This window comes from Camelus dromedarius, chromosome 26 (assembly GCF_036321535.1).
Source record: "Camelus dromedarius isolate mCamDro1 chromosome 26, mCamDro1.pat, whole genome shotgun sequence".
Taxonomy (NCBI): domain Eukaryota; kingdom Metazoa; phylum Chordata; class Mammalia; order Artiodactyla; family Camelidae; genus Camelus; species Camelus dromedarius.
The window spans coordinates 12816303-12834916 of NC_087461.1; the positions used below are offsets into that span (position 1 = coordinate 12816303).

At 37.2% G+C, this 18614-nt stretch overlaps 1 protein-coding gene and 1 pseudogene across 6 annotated transcripts in view; one reads left to right on the plus strand and one right to left on the minus strand.

Annotated features, from left to right (window-relative positions):
- Nucleotides 1-18614, plus strand: part of CACNB2 (calcium voltage-gated channel auxiliary subunit beta 2) — a 347650-nt gene that overhangs the window by 61672 nt on the left and 267364 nt on the right. The gene's annotated exons all lie outside the window — the stretch shown is intronic.
- On the minus strand, nt 8668-8986 carry LOC105095766 (large ribosomal subunit protein eL36-like; annotated as a pseudogene).

Below are 18614 nucleotides of genomic sequence, written 5' to 3' on the forward strand. Positions count from 1 at the left end.
GAAACAAAGTTGTCATTGTACCAGAAGGGATGGAAAAAAAGCAAATCATTCATTGTTTTGATGTCAGATTCTGTGCAGCGAGTTGATGTATGCCTGTTTTGTGTGTGCTGCTTTAAAAAAAAAAAATCTCAAGGTTCTTTTTAAAGCACTGAATTTTAAAAAGATGCAAATATTAGGTGCATCTTTCTAATCAGAAGGACAGTAAAAGAACAGTTTAACACAAAGACCCAGACATATAAAGACGTAAATAAGCCTTTTTCTTAGCCATATGGGAGGAGTTCCAAAAAAGCTATTTTATGGGTAATTCTTTTAAATGGATCTGTTGCTAACACTCATTCCTTATTTTTTTGATCACCTCATTCATTAAATTTTAGCATGTGGACTGGAGCCCAGCCTGAAGGAGTTCTGAAGTCCTTTCCCACAGTCATCTCAGCTATTGGAAAGGCAGATCTAAAGCTTAATTTAACTATTTTAGAGAAGGTCTAAGCTACAGAAGGTACCATGTTTAGACAAAGGCACTGAACCAGGCAAGTTCTCAAGAATTGTACAGCCTTGGTAAGTGGACATTTGCATACTAACCTAGGGTGCTTCTCCTCTGTGGGTTTCCATGGTGTGTGCCATTGTTTTATTTGCTGATGAGGAAGTCAAGTGATCTCTGCTGGAGAATGCCCATATTTAAATAAGAGCTAAGATATGCAATGCAAAACTGATCCAGGAAAAAATAGGGTGAGGGGGAGGCCAGGTCCCAGGTCTTGGATGCATTTCTGGGGTGCACCCCACCAAGTGAGGGTCCTTGGCTTCATGCAGGAAAGAATTTAAGAGTGAGCCATAGTTGAGTAAAAGTAGATTTATTAAGAGATGCACACTCCATAGACAGAGGGCGGGCCATCTCAGAAGGCCAGAGAAAGGCTGTGAGGTGTAGAGCTTGTTAGTTTCTTATAGGCTTGGAAACTTCATTTGCTAACAAGTGGGAGGATTAGTCCAACTGCTTTGGGGAAGGGGCGGGGATTCCCAGGAATTGGGCCACCACTTACTGTTTGACCTTTCATGGCAGCCTCAGAGCTGTCACAGTGCATGTGGGTGTGTCATTTACCAGGCTCATATATTACAGTGACTGTATAATGAAGCTCAAGGTCTACTGGGAGTTGACTCTTCTGCCATCTTGGTGCTAATTGTCCTGTCGTTGTTTTAATGGCTTTGCCCTGTTCCCTCCCCTCCCATCTCAAAGCCAATATAATCTTTTCCAGCTTAACTGCCATCCCACATTGCCTGCACAACCACTTTTTTTCCCTTTGTAGGTCATGGGCTTGACTATATGTCAAAAACAATGTAAATGTTATGCCTTATTCATGGTTCCAGGAAGATCTGCCTTAGCAATTACTTTTCATCACATGCACAAAAACATGGCTTAATATATATTTTTTTTTAATTATATGCCTTAGGCAAGAAATGATTTACTGGTAAGATCAGCTTCATGGAGCCCTAATAAACATTTTCTTTGGTTGATGGATGTGTTTCTCGAGGGACTTTCTGCTTTAACTGACAAGTGGTTATTAAATTTTCAAGGCAGGTCTTTTCACTCTCAAGTTTACCCATTTTTGACTCTTACAGCAGGAGACTGAAGTAAGGATGTGCTTTTCCAGATGTTTCCATCTTGCTTTTCATTAACTGAGTGATTTTATAAGTGTGTACCTAATTTTGAGCTGTAGTGCATTAGCAATGAGAGGATCTATTCACAAACTTGTAGAAATATTGTGGTCTTTTCACTTATTTATGTTTTATCCAGTTGGGGAAAATTGATATATATCAGCTATTGATCATAGTCATATATAGTGTATTCAAACTTGATTTTTTTTGAACTTTATATTGTTTTCATTAGTCCCAACAAATTTGTCTTCAGGGCAACATGATAAGGGCTTGTTTTTTTTTAATCTTAGGAATCATTTTATCCAAAATTATTCATTTTCTTGAGCAGTTTATGTGCTGAATATTACTCTGGACACATTTAACAGGAAAAATCAAACATAGTCTGATTTCAAGATCTATTTTTTGTGAAGATAAAAATATTTAATTAGTTTGGATATGCGGAAGAGAAGATAGTATTTTGTCATTGACAAACTATCCAAAGCTATTTATAAGTGTCTGGGTTTTGAAATAGATAGAGGAGAAAAAAAGAAGATGTCTTTTTTTAATACTAGCAGGCACTTCAGCTCTGCTAAAGTGGATTTAAAAAAACCCTTCTAGGTTAACAGGAGAAGAGGATGTTCTATGCCTCAGTTTGAAAGTGAACTGTTCTTCCTAGTGGGGACACATTTCTGGGGATTCCATTTGGGAGCATGGCAGGCCAGTACGCAGACTTTTAGACCATATTGAAATATAGGTTGGTGATTGTAGTCAGTTTTAAGCCCACGTAAGCATGTTGAGGGCATAACACAGCTCTCTATATTTCTATAGAAAGAAATATACTTATGTGTACTTATGACAATTTTATAATAGTTATCAATAGCATGCTAATTGGTTAAGAATAGTCACTACTCTTGATCTTCTTTGAACGACAGGAAAGAGTTTGTTTTTTTTTCCCATAGGCCTTGAAAGTTAATGGCAGTCAGGGCGGAATGTGAATCTGTAGAGGCAGTAAGTGGAGTGTCATTTTGTAGTTAAGATCCTGGGCTTTTGGAGAAAGAAAAATACCATATGATATCTCTCATATGTGGAATCTAAAAAAACAAAGACAAATGAGCTCATAGATAAAACAGAAACAGACTCACAGACATAGAATATAGACTTGTGGTTGCTGGGGGGAGGGGAGTGGGAAGGGATTAACAAGGAGTTCGAGATTTGCAGATACTGACTGGCATATATAAAATAGATAAACAAGTTTATGCTGTATAACACAGGGAAATATATTCAATATTTTGTAGTAGCTCACGGTGAAAAAGAATATGAAAATGAATATATGTATATTCATGTATGACTGAAGAATTGTGCTGTACACCAGAAGTTGACACAACATTATAAACTGACTATACCTCAATTAAAAAAAAAAGGTCCTGGTCTTTTGGATCACAGAAATCTGGATTTGAGCATTTTCTCTGCTACTCATCAGCTGTCTAACTCTAGGTTATACTGACTTATCTTTTCTAACCCTTGGTTTCCTTGTCTAAAAATCACTTATAATAAAAGACTCTATCTCCTAGATTTATTGTTGCAATACGAATATATTATTGTTAGGAAACCAAAATTTATACTAACTACTATATATAAAATAGATTAACAGCAAGGTCCCACTGTATAGCCCAGGGAACTAGATTCAATACCTTGTCATAGCCTATAATGAAAAAGAATAGGAAAAGGAATATATATATACACACATACACACACACACATATATGTATAACTGAATCACTGTGCTGTACACCAGAAATGAACATAACATTATAAACCGCCATACTTCAAACTTGTGGTTGCCAAGGGGGTGTAGGGTGGGAAAGGATAGACAGGATTTCAAAATTGTAGAATAGATAAACAAGATTATACTGTATAGCACAGGGAAATATACACAAGATCTTATGGTAGCTCACAGAGAAAAAAATGTGACAATGAATATATATATGTTCATGTAAAACTAAAAAATTGTGCTCTACACTGGAATTTGTAAAAAACATTGTAAAATGATTACAAATCAATAAAAAATGTTAATAAATAAATAAATAAATAAAAGTAACAATTTAGTTTTCTCCTCAACCTATCTCATGTTCATTGAGATCAAGGAACTTAAATGTTTTTAAGTAAATATAAAATATTTATAACATTTTGCATGTAGATTATGGGAAATGAAATAACAGGTGATAATGAGGATGGCTTTAAGACTCAGTGCTTGGGTTGGGATCAGGGGTCCTCCCTTTCCTATCTGTGTGCCTTTTTAAGTTCCTCTTCCTTCATCTCTCAATGGGCTTCGTTGTAACGACCTTGTAGAATTGATGTGAAGAGTAAATGAGACAGGACCTGAAGCACCGAGCATGGGGCCTGGCTCAAGGTTAAGACCTCCATCAATATCAGCCATTGTAATTGTTGTTGGTGTTATAAGGATACTGGGAGAAGATTCCGCTAATTGGTTTTTGGATGAGAGAAACAGAGGACTGGAGGAAGAGGGAGATGTAGCAGAAGGTTGCAGACAAAATAGTAAACAGAAGGCAGGGGGCTCAGCTGGTTTTGGGTATGGTTAATAGATGAACATGTAACTTTCTGCTTAGGCATTGGAATCATCTCTAGAACACTCCCTTACACCATACACAAAAATAAACTCAAAATGGATCAAAAACTTAAAACATAAGACAAGATACAATAAACCTTCCAGAAGAAAATACAGGCAAAACATTATCTGACATACATCTCAAAAATGTTCTCCTAGGGCAGTCTACCCAAGTAATAGAAATAAAAGCAAGAATAAACAAATGGGACCTAATGAAACTTACAAGCTTCTGCACAGCAAAAGAAACCATAAATAAAACAAAAAGACAACCTATGGAATGGGAGAAAATTTTTGCAAATGCAACCAACAAAGGCTTGATCTCCAGAATATATAAGCAGCTCATAAGACTTAATAAGAAAAAAACAAACAACCCAATCCAAAAATGGGCAGAAGACCTAAACAAGCAATTCTCCAAGGAAGAAATACAAATGATCGACATGCACATGAAAAAATGCTCAATATCACTAATTATCAGAGAAATGGAACTTTCTCTTTGAAATGTATAATTCTCCATTTCTTATATAAACATTTATTGGGAAATAACTTGACTGATGCTATTTTTAAAATTTTATCATGCAATTTTATTTTTTTAAACATTTTTTATTGATTTATAATCATTTTACAATGTCGTGTCAATCATGCAATTTTAAAGACACAATTAAAAGGTATAAAGAATAATAAAGTATTCCATACACATCACCCAGCTTCATAAACTAGGTTCACTTTTTCTTGCCAACACACTTGATTCTTTTTATGTAGTGCTCCCACCGGCAGAAATTGCAACCTTAAAATTTTTAAATCAGTTCCATAAATTTTTCATATTTTATTATGTGTGTCTCTATCTTTAAGCAATGTATGCCTCTGAGTATTCTTACATGATTTCCTGTAGCATATATTTGCATGTTTCAGTTTTATATAAAGTGTCGAATACTAAAGTGTGCTTCTAACACTTTTTTTTCTGCTAAACATTATGGCTGTGATTCACCCATAATGTTACACATAGGGATGCTTCACTCATTTTCATGCAGTAGAGTATTCTGTTGTGTAAATTTAGCATGATTCATTTACTCCTTCTTCTGCAGATGAGCATTTAGGTGGTTTCCCTTTTTTTTTTTTTTTTCTTTTGGCTATGACCACTGATGATGCTGTGAATACTCAGGTGCATGAGTCCTGGTACAAATATAGAGGAGTTTTTCTAGGGCAATGCTTTCCCAACCTTCTCTGAGTTATGGCATATGTAGAAATAATATTTTGCATACTGTCCACCGCTACAGGAACTGGCCCAAGCTTCCAGACCTCAGCTGCCCCTAAGGCTGAGTGTATTGATGTCTTAGTCACTCTTGGAACTCGTTTGCCTCAGTACACTGAGAATCTCTACTCAAGGTATACGTTGGAATGGAATGGCTCAGCTGGAATGGTGTGCATATTTTTAACTTTATGAGATGTTGTCAAATTGTCCTCCAAAATAGCTGTGCTAGTTTTATGTCCCAACCAGCAGTATATAAGGGATCTCATTTCCCCACATCCTTATCAATACTTGGAAATGTTGGACTTTGCACATTTTTGTCTATCCACCCACTTTTGCTTTTATACCTTGACTTTATATCTTTTGTTATATATCTGTTATGTTGTTTGCATTTTGTATTGAGTTGTATTGAGTTTTTTAAATTAAAATATAGTTGATTTACAATATTGTGTTGGTTTCAGGTGTACAGCATGGTGATTCAGTCTTTTCTCAGGCTATATTCCATTATAGGTTATCACAAGGTATTGGATATAATTCCTTGCGCTATACAGTAAATCCTTGTTGCTTATCTCTTTTATGACAGCAGTTTTTATCTGTTAATGCCACATTCCTAATTTGTCCCTCCCTCCCTTTCCCCTTTGGTAACCGTAAGTTTGTTTTCTATGTCTGAGCCTGCTTCTGTTTTATATGTAGATTGAGTTTTGTCAGCTGTTAAGTGTTGCAATATCTGCTGTCAGTCTATAGGTTTTTGTTTTTTCGTTTTCGTTTTTGATTTTTTCTGATACATATACATTTTAAAGTGTGACGTTATCAACTTTAACAACTTTTCCTTTACATTTCCCATTTCTCATCTTGCAAGAAATCCTTCCCTAGTAATGGAAGGGCATAAAAATATTCCTCTATATTTACTTATAAATTTTAAAATTTTGCTTATTTGTATTTATGATATGAGGTAGAAATCAAATTTTATGTTTTCTGTTTGAATAATGAATTGTTCCAGGGCCACTTACTAAATGGTCATCTCTCCCTGCAGATCAGCAAAGGACAGCTCTGTCAAAGTAGCAAGCACTGACTCTGATTTTATTTTTCAGTTTGCTAAGTTTTGATTTTGAAAATAGGACTTCAAGGGGGGAAAAATGTAATTCTCTCTTTTGAAATGAAAATCACTGGGTTGGAAGTAAGAAGACTTGAGTTCTGAACCAGATTGAGAGTGAGAGCTCCAGTCCTGGCCAGTAGTATAATACGATATATATGATCTGAGTCAAAAGTGTTAGACTTTTTGGCTTTGAGCCCAAGTTCAGATTCCTCTACGTTGGGTGTTTGTGATAAAACACATGAGGAAGAAAAGGAATAGAAGACCCTGCCTCTATAAATGCTCACCTCATGCAACTAGAGGGTCACTTGTAGAAGCAATGTAATCAGAACTCATTTCTGGTTTGTTCACCTGTGGCTCTTGGTAGCAGGTCACATGACTCAAAGCCTGGACCCACAGGGAACCCCTAGAGCTGATTTCCTTACAAAGGAAGGCGTGGTAGACCCCCTTGGGGTGGCGTGGACTCAGGTCAGTAAAATGAGTCCTTAACCTTGGTTTCCCCATCTATTGAACAACACTGAACTGGCAATTACCATGCCTTTCATCTTTGAGAGTGTGTTGTGTGCAGTTGTGTACACCTGTACATCAGTCACTGTAGAACCAAAGAGCCAGCCCCTGGCTTTCAGAACCTGTCAGATTGCCTTGTTTTCGCTCTTTCAAAAATTGGTGCTATTTCATTTCATAGTGCCTGAAAGTCATGCTTGGAATACACGTTCATTTTAGAAGCCTCAAAAGTACTACTTTTTGAATAATTTCCTCACTTCATTCCATAATGGAAATTATCCTACAAACAAAAGGATTTGGGTAAAATGCTCTGCTGGTAGAAATGTGTTCAGCTTCATTGATGCATTTGTCAGTGATGCACATCCAATTTTCTGAGTTTGTGAGTGAAATTGCTATAGAGAATGGAGTGGGAAATTATTCTCTGGTCTATAGCACTGTGGTCATACACACCCCAAAACGTCTTTTTTAGGCTACTTGTGAAGAAATATAATCTAACGGCCAAGAGAACCATCCAGACTCAGATCAGAGTTTTGATGGTCGAAAACCAGGAGGATGACTCTCTGGATTTAAATTAGTTTCTCCTTTAAGCCTTAGTTTATTCTTTTTTCTATGAACTGGAAATAATAAGAGTAATTCATCCACGTGGCCCCAAGTTTTTTAATATGATAACACATGTAAAGATACTATGTTTGGTCACAGGCTAGCTACTTACATTATTCTTGATGTATTTCCATGATTCTTGACTGATTTTTATTTATTAAATTAAAAATCACTGTGCAGATCCAACTCATACTGAACTCTTGACCTCTTGACTATAGACTTTTCCCATTTGATTTCCCAGTATTCTAATTTTCTGTATACAGTGTTAATATTATTGGCTTATAGTGCTTGATCTGGTTGAGATTTTATCTTTAAAAAGAGAGTCCTCTTATCATCATTTATACTGATAACTGACTGTAAAAATGGAAAAATTTATTAAAACATTTTAATAATATTCACCTACATTTTGGGGGGAGGTAATTAGGATTATCTTATTTATATATATATATATATATATATATATATTTTTTTTTTTTTTTTTTTTTTTAAATGCAGGTACTGGGGATTGAACCTAGGGCCTCGTCCATGCTAAGCATGTGCTCTGCCATGAGCTATACCCTCCCCTGCCAATATTTACCTAGTTTTATATGTAATATAATCCCCTAATTTTTTGGACATTCAATGCCCAAAAGATGAATTTTAATGTTTTTATGATGAAGAAGGTTCCATCTCTGATAGATAAAAAGTGTCACAAAATTCTTTATTATTGTTTTTCACAGCCCTAACTCCTCTTTCCCAGGTAACAGGGTAAACAGGTAAGAATCCCCACAGGTGCATGTAGATGAGGATGCTGAATCAAGTCAGGGCACATCCCTGTGACTACGTAGGGGGGAAAAAAAGAGTTGTTACTCAGTTTATTCAGCCTCAAATAAAACAAAACAAAAAGCCAAAAGTTCTGAAAGGAAAAAATATTTCATGAGCCTTTTTTTTTTTCAGAAAAGGTTTTATTATGCACAGACGGGAGGGAGGGGCTCAATTCTTCTTACCGGCCGCTTTCCTCATGGCGGCCAGGACGTTGCGCAGCTCCTCTCTCTTCCTCTTGGCGCGGGGCGTGCGTCCCCACCCATTTCTTGATGAATTTGAGGGCCCGCTTGTCCTTGGAGACCTTGAGCAGCTCCACGGCCCGCCGCTCGTAAGGGGCGAAGCCACACACCTCCCGGATCACGTCCCGCACGAACTCGGTGTGCTTGGTGAGGCGCACGCGGCGGCGGCTGCGCCTCGGCTTGCTCACGTTCTTGGTCACCTTGTGGCCTTTGTTGAGGCCCATGGCCACGGGACACTGCAGAGCCATGGCTGCCGCAGCGGAAGGCTTCATGAGACTTCTTGATTTTCATCCTACAATAGTGGATGTTTGCATGTGCAGTCTTGGCTATTAAAATGGCATATTTTATTAAGCATGTAAATTTTGTGGGTTTTGTTTTTTGAAATGTAAACACAGTAAACTTTGCCTTAGATTTATCTAGCAAGTGAAAATAGATTCATGAATTGCATGATATTTTCCGTGCGATCATTCTGGTCCTAAGGTCTTTTTTTAATATTACATTTTTATAAGGATTTTTTTCCTAGTAGTATTTACTAAAATACTTAAAAGACTGCCTATGAAATATGTTTAAATGAAAGGTTAACTCCTGATAATTTCCTCAGATTATCCTAAATGTTCCTTTTTGAACAAGAAATATTCTTTTAAATTTCTATTAATAAAACTTTACCTCCTACAAATGCAGTAGAAACCCATGCTCATCCATTATTCACATCCTGTCATTCTCTGATTAGAGGTTGGCAACCTAGGAACAGAGAAAAATTAGTTAATGATAAGGTGGGTTATTTTCCAAACTCCACCTTGAACATTAAAATGTACATCTTTCATGAAATATTCCTAGTACTTTGTATTTTTCCTGTTGCGTATTTGCACTTATACTGAAATTCAATATAGTATGTAGTTTCTTCCCCAAGTACATAGGGATAGACTTAAACAAATTATTCATTTTGTTTTCTGATAAACAAAGTAAAATTGTGTGTATCTATAAATGTCCTTAAAACTACTTGGCAGCCTAGGTTTCTTAATTTAAAGAACTTTAAAATGGGTGAATGAAAGAAATAAATTACAGCAAGATTGAGGAACTATTTATCTGTCTGTCATTTTTACACACAAACACACAGGAAATCATGTAAGTGTATTTCCAAAATTTCTGCTTCTGTAGTTTGTATCTGGCATCATTGCTCTCATTTATACTGTTATTTCTATACTTACATTTTCTTTTTTCACACTTACCTTTTAACTGGTTATTTCAGTGGAAGCACTCAACCTTCTCCTGAAAGGTACCCACATTTCATTTTCTGTGACTTTATTTCCAGTTCACTTTTTTAAAAAAAAACTTGCGGAGGATCCTGGAAGTGACTTGGAAACAAGTGTTTCTGCCTGGATTGTATTACAAGCAGAGAAACTGAACTTTTGCATCCATTTTTGTTTTATACAGAGATGCTATCAAAAACAGTTCACAACTGACCTGGGAGGGTCCCCGACTATAGCCTTGCTGAGACAGCTTGTCACCCAGTTGTTGGGTCCTGGGGAAATATCCAGGCAGTAGATATTGTGGGAAACTTGGGGAATGGGGACTTGGAGTGGTAATGGTTTATAAGCCAAGGAATTGTTTCGGTATCGCAAAAGCTAGTATGGCTATGTCTGTGGATCTTGGCTCAGTGGACTCATGACACATCTGCTCCAGGATAATTTGTCCAGATTGTGCCAGGAGGAAGGTGGTATTTAATACTAATGATTACAGGAAAAGTAATCCTTATTACTTGCATGGCTTGAGTTTTTAAGAAAAAAAAAATTGGTGAAAAATCCTTAGGCCTTCTCAGCCATGTGCAGGGCTAACCCTCCAGTGCCCACATCATGACAATTGGAGGAAAAGGCACAGTGAACTTCTCTCTTGTTACTTTCAGGTCCCCAATGTGGCATTTCATGGGAGCAGTGACATCTAGTGTTCCCTCCTAAGAGAGCAGTGACGCTCAACTTAAGCATGTCTGTTTCAGAAGTGGCCACACACTTGGCTACTTCTTCCAGGGTCTGACTTTCACCATTTTTGAAGGCCATCACATTAATCTAAGTCAGGGGCCTGGTCTCTTCCAGATTTTCATAACCATTGGGGCAGATTTGACTGGGAGGCCAGACATTTCCTGCTATTCTGGCCCCATTCCACACAGTCTTCAGCTCAGAGGCCCCCTGGGAATAAGGCCTTTCTGGGACCAATCTGAGGATTTGCAAAGAATTTTAAGTGAGCTCAAAACTGCTTTTGATAAAAACAGGGTAGAGGCTGAAGCCCAGCCTTTTTCTCCTAATGCATTTTGACAAAATTGGTTGTTTTGAATTAGATGTGATGGGATTGGAAAGCTCTTAAGAAATAAAAATGAAAATGCACCAGAATTTTTTATGGTTCTACGTGGGCTGAAGTTTGCTGTTCGTTACCAGATTTTTTTTTTATGCTTGGAATTTCATGAATATGTGTTTTATTTGTATTTCTTGGTGAGCACAGCTTGGATGAACTGAATTGGAGAGAGATGGATCTTTAAAAAGGTGCCACAAATTGTTGCCACCCCTCATTCCTGAACACCCCCACATCACTGACCTCTAAGGGCATGCTGGTATTTAAGAATAGCCTGTAAACCACTGTTTCTGTTTTTGTTTTTAGTCCAATGCTGGTGGCAGGGAGGTGTTTTTGTTGTTTCTTATTTACAGAGATCAAGTCTTGCTGGGCTGGACATAGTCAGGCTTGGGGTGATATGTACCTTTGAAATTCCTAGTTGCTCTCTTTCCCTCATTCTCTTTTTATTTCAGTGTAAACTAAGTCTTGAGGATGACACTCTCTCTTGCAAAGTCTGTCAGAAAGACATTTTCATAGATCCCTTCAGTCCCTTGAGTTATAAGCAAAAATGAAAAATACCTGGTTATTTCATCACTAGTGGGCAGGTCTTAGGGTTGCTACTCTTGGCGCCATTACTGGCACCTGGCTTGGCTAGTGATGTCAGAAATTGAGTGCTAAAACACCTCTTGTTCAGTGATTCTAAAACATTTCATTGTTGTAGACACACACACACACACTTTATTTTTATTTTTTAGTTTTTGAAAGTTTGTACAGAATGGCATGAATGGTATTCTGAGTTGGGGTTGGGGGAAGGAGCCTGAAGCGCCATCTGCTGGTTCCTTCCCTTTTCTTGCAAAACCCTTCTTGTGGTTAAAAAAATACATATCCATTATTTGAAATTCAGCCGTTCTCCAGATTCCAAAACAAAAGTCTCATGAAAAGCTTCTTAAAAGCTGGCATCAACGCATTTATTGGTGTGTAGATTTCCACCGGGGTGAGGGGGCCAGTGACAAGGTAACCCAGTCAGGATGGAAGTGCATTTCATTAACCAGTCTACTCATTTGGATCAAGTTAGCCAATTCCTAGAGCAGTAACCCAGAGATCCTTCCTGAGCCATAAATAGATCCTTTCTGTTCATTCATTTCTTCGTCCATTTACTAAACAAATGTTTACTTAGCATGTGCTGTGAGCCAGGCACGTGGGACAATGCATCAGTGAACAAACATTTCTTGTTAACCTGTATCCACCCTGGGAAATTCCTTGCTCTCTTGGGTTTACATTTTATTGGGAGATACACTAAACAGTAAACCTAATGAGTCTATTGTTTCATAAGGCAGAAGCTCAGAACTGTTGCAGAAAACAGTGGAGATCAGGATAAGGGAGCCTGGGAGTGTGCATTTCAGTCTTCTGTGGGAAGGTCCTGTAGTCCGTGTTGAGAGAGTGTCTTTTGAGCAAAGCTAGAGGTGAGAAAGAAGTTGGGCAGATATGCAAAAGGAAGATGCTCCAAGCAGAAGGAAGAGCCATGACAGAGGTCTAAGGAGGAAGTTTGCCTAGTGTGTTCTGAAACACCTAGAAGACCGCGTGGCTAGGGTGGAGAGGGAGGGAGGCAGCGGGCATGTGGGAGATGAGGTGAGAAGTGAACCAGGCCAGCACATATGCTAAAACATTTCTTGTTGCCCTGCCTCCACCCCAGGAGATGCTCTGCCCCTTAATCACCTTTAATGGTCTTTCCTTGCTTGGGATGATTGTTCATATTCCAGCTTTCAGTTGGAATTTCCCACAAGCACAAAGAGCGTCTTGTATCTTGGGCATCATTCTGTGTCAGGATTGATGCGCTTTTTAACCCCCGGATTACATTTTGTGGGATGTTCTAAATGTTTTGGGGAACACTGAATTCTAACTGTTTGCTTGGGGGCTGGGATGGCCACAGCCTCAGCAGATGACTTTGGTTGAACCTGTCATCAGCAATTTCAGAGAAATATTTCTTGTTGGACTAATTGGTAACAAATGTAAATTCCTTGCTAGAATGTGACTTAACTCCGAAGCTGTTTTTGCCATTAGTGGGATGGCAATGTATCATTTTGACTAATCAATTCAGTGAAATTACCTATCGATTAAGTCAAATTGACAAGTGATTTGTTTTCCTGCTGTATTGATCCTCATTGATTTTAATTCAGTTCAGTACCGTTGAAATGGTAAAAGTATAGATTCTTCCAATTTTAGCTCCCAAGGGGCATGAAATATTCTCTGTCGTAAATTTTTTATTCCATAGATGAGAAAATGGAGTCTCTGAGAGTTTTTCTTTTCTGATGTACAGCACAACCATTCAATCAGCTGTGTGTGTGTGAAATTTATCTCTTATGATAAATACTTCTACCTGCAGAATTCAGAATGGTATTTTTCCACTCTTGTTCTTACAGGAAGACAGGCGAATCTCAGAGGTTTGTTGTTTATAACTTGTTCCTTTTTTGCCTCAAATATAAAGTGACTCAGCAGTCACTGTTCTCTGAGGGTGGGGAAAGAAGTGATTTGAGCTGGTGGTGAAAAACAGAGAGAATCAGATGACCTGATGATTCAGTTTCCAGGTGCAGTTGGCAAAGACATTTGACCTTCTCAGAAAGGTCAGGCTCTGAGGACAAGATGTTGTCAACTTTTATTTTTATTTTTTTAAAGTTTATTTATTTAATTAATTTATTTTTTGGTGGGGGGAGATAATTAGGATTATTTCGTATTTATTTATTCTTAGGAGAGGTAGTAGGGATTGAAGCCAGGACCTCATGCATCCTAAGCATTTGCTCTGCCACTTGAGCTGTACCCTCTCCCCCTCAACTTGTAAATATCTCATCGGAAAATGTGCCTCCTGATCCTTCTCCCATGTCCCCTCTTGATGCACACAGCCCTGGGTCACGCTGTCAAAGGCAGAAGTGAGCCAGCACAGAAGACATGTTAGAAATTCTATAAGGCTCTGCATTTCACCTATAGATGAAGTAGCCCTGTTGGGGCATCCTTTGGAGTATAAAAACTTGGGGAAGTCCGAGTATTCTATTCTGATCAGTTTTAATGTTTGCATTTCCCGCAAGTTCAGGAGCTTCCATGAGTCACCTAATCACTGACACATTTTACTTTCCATCTTAGCTTCTCTTCCTAACTACTTATGGGATATTATTATCTATGTTTTATTCTATACTCTAGAGGATCCTAAAGGATGAACTTAGAATTCTTCCCTTTTAGGAACCCCCTCCCCCACTGCACTGCTGATGGAAATGTAATTTGGTGCAGCCATTATGGAAAACAGTATGGAGATTCCTCCGAAGACTGAAAATAGACTTACCATACGATCCAGCAATCCCATTTCTGGGCATATATCCAGAGGGAACTCTAATTCAAAAAGATACATGCACCCCAATGTTCATAGCAGCACTAATTACAGTAGCCAAGACATGGAAGCAACCTAAATGTCCATCGGCAGATGCCTAGAAGCTGTGGTATGTTTTTACCATGTAATACTGCTCAGCCATAAAAAAGAATAAAGTAATGCCATTTGCAGCAACATGGATGGACCTAGAGATCGTCATTCTAAGTGAAGTAAGCCAGAAAGAGAAAGGAAAATACCATATGATATCACTCATATGTGGAATCTAAACAAAGAAAGAGAGAAAGGACACCATGAACTCATCTACAAAACAGAAACAGACTCACAGGCATAGTAAACAATCTTATAGTTACTGGAGAAAGGGGTGGGAAGGGATAAATTTGGGAGTTCAAGATTTGCAAATGTTAGCCCCTATATGTAAAAATAAATTTTAAGAAAGTTTCTTCTGTAAACTGAACAGGGAACTATGTTCAATATATTGTAATAACCTTCAATGAAAATGAATATGAAAAGGAATACATGTATGTACATGCATGACTGGGACATTATACTGTACACCAGAAATTTACACATTGTAACTGACTGTACTTCAATTTAAAAAAAAAGAATTCTTCCCTTTTTTAGGAAAATACAGTCTTGTTTGTGATATAGAGAAATTAGCCTGGATGGGGCATGGGGCAGTTCTGCCTGGCTGGCTGCTCTGCTCGGGTTAGAGAGGTGCTCAGCTGAGACAGAGAAGAAAGACTAAATGCCAGGCAACTTGATGATCCCTTGTAGAGGCTCCCAAAGTTCTCCATCCTTTTCCTTAATTTGTTAGGATTTTCAGAACTCAATACCTCTTCCTATTCCAGTGCAAGTATAAAACTCATTCCAAGGACAAGGAGCAATAATATTGATTGTGTCCCAGAGCAACATGGAAATGAAGGATTTACTGGTACTCCTGCCACACTCCCATCTGCCAATTCCCACAACTGTTGTTTGCTTCTATTAGAATTCATTAGTTATTTCACAAGGTTCTATTGAAGAAACTTGTTGCCCGCGAGCACTTAAAAGCACTTTAAAAGACCTTGGTAAATCTGTTAAAAAGAAGTAAAATGTTTGAAAAAGATATCTCTTTCTCCCTTAATATAGTTTTTGTCTTCTTCATTGAAGCCAATCCAGAATCTTGGACTGCATTTTGGGTCGTATCTTTATCAAAAATGGCACTGTTTACTTTCCAAAAGTAGCATCGACTAAATCATCATTGAGGTGGAGTTGCTTTTCATAGATGTCTTCCAGCTAATAAATGAAGACAGAATCTAAGACTTTTGATTTCACCATTCTTCAGTCCTGATGACTGATTGGCTGTAGGCAGTGATATCAGTAGTTGCTATACATTCTTTACAAAGAAAGGGAGAAGCTGGCATCACGTTCCTCCTGGTGGGAGTACACAGTATGACTAACTGTAGAGTTCTTGCCAAAGTCAAATAGGAATCTGGTCAAGTCTCTAGATCTAACTAGCCATCTACACTGCAGATTTCATGTAAAATGAAAATACAGGGATGCAAAACCCAGGAACGCAGAAAATTCTGCAGGGCAAATGGCTACTTTTCTTCCGTAACCAAATTGCAAGGGAAACATGGGAAGAGATGGTGGGGAACCTGCAAATGAAAGAAATTTAAGACCCAGCAACCAGTTGCACTGTATAAACCTTATTTAGATCCTGACTTAAACAAAAGATTGAAAAGCAAATGCTCTGAAACAATAGGGAAAATGTGAACACAGACTGGATATTTGCTTATATTAAAAAAATCACTGTTAACTTTTTCCCCAATTTTTAAATGTATATATATTTTCAGATTCTTCTCCATTATAGGTTATTGTAAGATATTGAATATAGTTCCCTGTGCTATATAGTAGGAGCCTGTTGTTTATCTTATACATAGTAGTGTGTATCTGTTAATCCCAAATTCCTAATTTATCCTCCACTCTTCCCTTTGGTAACCATAAGATTATTTCCTATGTCTGAATTTGTTTCTGGTTTGTAAATAAGTTCATTTTTATAATTTTTTTATATTCTACCCATAAGTGATATATTTGTCTTTGTCTGACTTAGTGTGATAATCTTTAGGTCCATCCATTTTGCTACAAATGTCATTATATCATTCTTTTTATGGCTAAGTAATAGTCCATTGTATAAATATACCACAACTTCTTTATCCCATCATATGTCCATAGACATTTAGGTTGCTTCCAGGTCTTGCCTATTGTAAATCGTGCTGCTATGAACATTTGGGTACAGTATCTTTTCAAATTAGAGTTTTTATCTTTTCTGGATATACACCCAGGAATGGGATTGCTGGATCATGTGGTAGTTCTGTGTTTAGTTTTTTAAGGAGCCTCCATACTGTTCTCCCTAGTGGCTGCACCAGTTTACATTCCCATCACCAGAAGAATCACTGGTAACTTTTTAGTGTGTGATAATGGCTCTTGTTATTAGATTCTTTTTTAAATAGTTCCAGTCTTTCAGAGATCTAGGTTAAAAGATTCATGAATGAATTGGAAAAAAGTAGTGTGAAGGTCAAAAAGTATATGGAATACAAATAATGTGAAACTTGTCTCAAAAATCATGCTTTCCACTGTTAACTATTTATATGACTGATGAATCCCATCTGACCCAACTTGAGAAGTCTCCATGTTTCGCTGTCAATCACCTGCATATGTTACAGGCATCACACCCAGCCAGGGGAAACCATTCAAACAGGATTCTAAGAATTACTAATTTTGCTTCAAAAAAAATTCTATTGTTTTGATACATTTTACTTAATCTTCACATATCTGGCCTTCATATATGAATGATGGTTTAATCATATTTTCAGCACTTCTACTTACGTTATACTGATTTTTGATAATTGAGGTAAATAATCTCAACTTCACAGCTCTGTAGATATTATATCCTTAAAGAGGCTAGTCAGCAATGAATATGCAGCCAATATTTGTTAAATGAATAAATGAAATTTTAGCACTATTTTAAATTTTGTGTGAAAGCAAAAGATTGTACTCTTAATACATTCTTCTTGTTCAGTAATTACTGATTTAAGTATTTTACAAGATTTTTAAGAGTAATTGTAATTAAAAAGTAGTTTTAATACTTATGCAGAAAAAGACAGAGAACGTTCCACATTTTTTACATTAAGAAACTTTCTTTAATAAAAATATTACATACTCACTACTGAGAAATTCAAAAGTACCAAAGAAATCTTTACTCTATCACCAGACACAACCACTATTAACATTTTTATTTCCTTTTAGTCTTTTTAAAAATAGAGTTGCACTTGTATTAAGAAACATTCCTGTCTTCAATTTTAGAGACAGAATCCCATTGCATGAATGCTTTTCTTTTAAATTTCCTCGTGGTATTGTTTTTTTCTTTAATGAAACAGAAATTTTTAAGCCTTTTAGAAAATGGGAACTCTTGTATCCAGTGAAATGTGTACCAAAAAAACAGACAGTACTCACTATCAACACTTTCTGGTAGCATATAACTACACTGTAAGTGAAGAGGGCTGTTTTGAAATTTTTTAATTTATTTATATTCATTTTTTTGCCCTGAGAAAATTCGGCATATTATAATTTTTCATAATAGGTTTAGCTCGTTAAGTAATACTTTTAGATAAACCTAGAGATTAGTAATAGGAACAAATTATACTAAGGTATAAAATAAAGAAATAAAATATTACTCCTTTGCGATGCTCTGATTTCCTAAACCAAGCTCAGTTAATACTACTGTTGCATTTTGTCCCCTTTGCATGCAGCGGCTACCAAAATCTGGAGCAAGTAATCCTACATATTTTATTTGAACTCAACCCTATTGAACTTGAATCACTGTGAAGACCCACCCTCTGTTTCTTCCTCTGTCTCCCAATTTCAAATTGCTTTCTAGCCTGCAAGCTCAGCATGCATATAGGAAACAGGCTTACATAATTAGAGAAGTGAATTTTGAGAAGTGAGTTTTGCACAAATCTAAAGGAATTCCATTCCATTGAATAAGATTGCTTGACTCCTAGCCCTTCACTTGGTAGCTGCTTTACGCTTCCCCAAGGATTTCTTTGTCTAACCCCTGAGGGGTTGGAACAGATGTTCATTTTCTCATTTAGGGAGACTTAGGCAGCAGTGCAGTTTGGATCAGGTTAAAGTGAGTC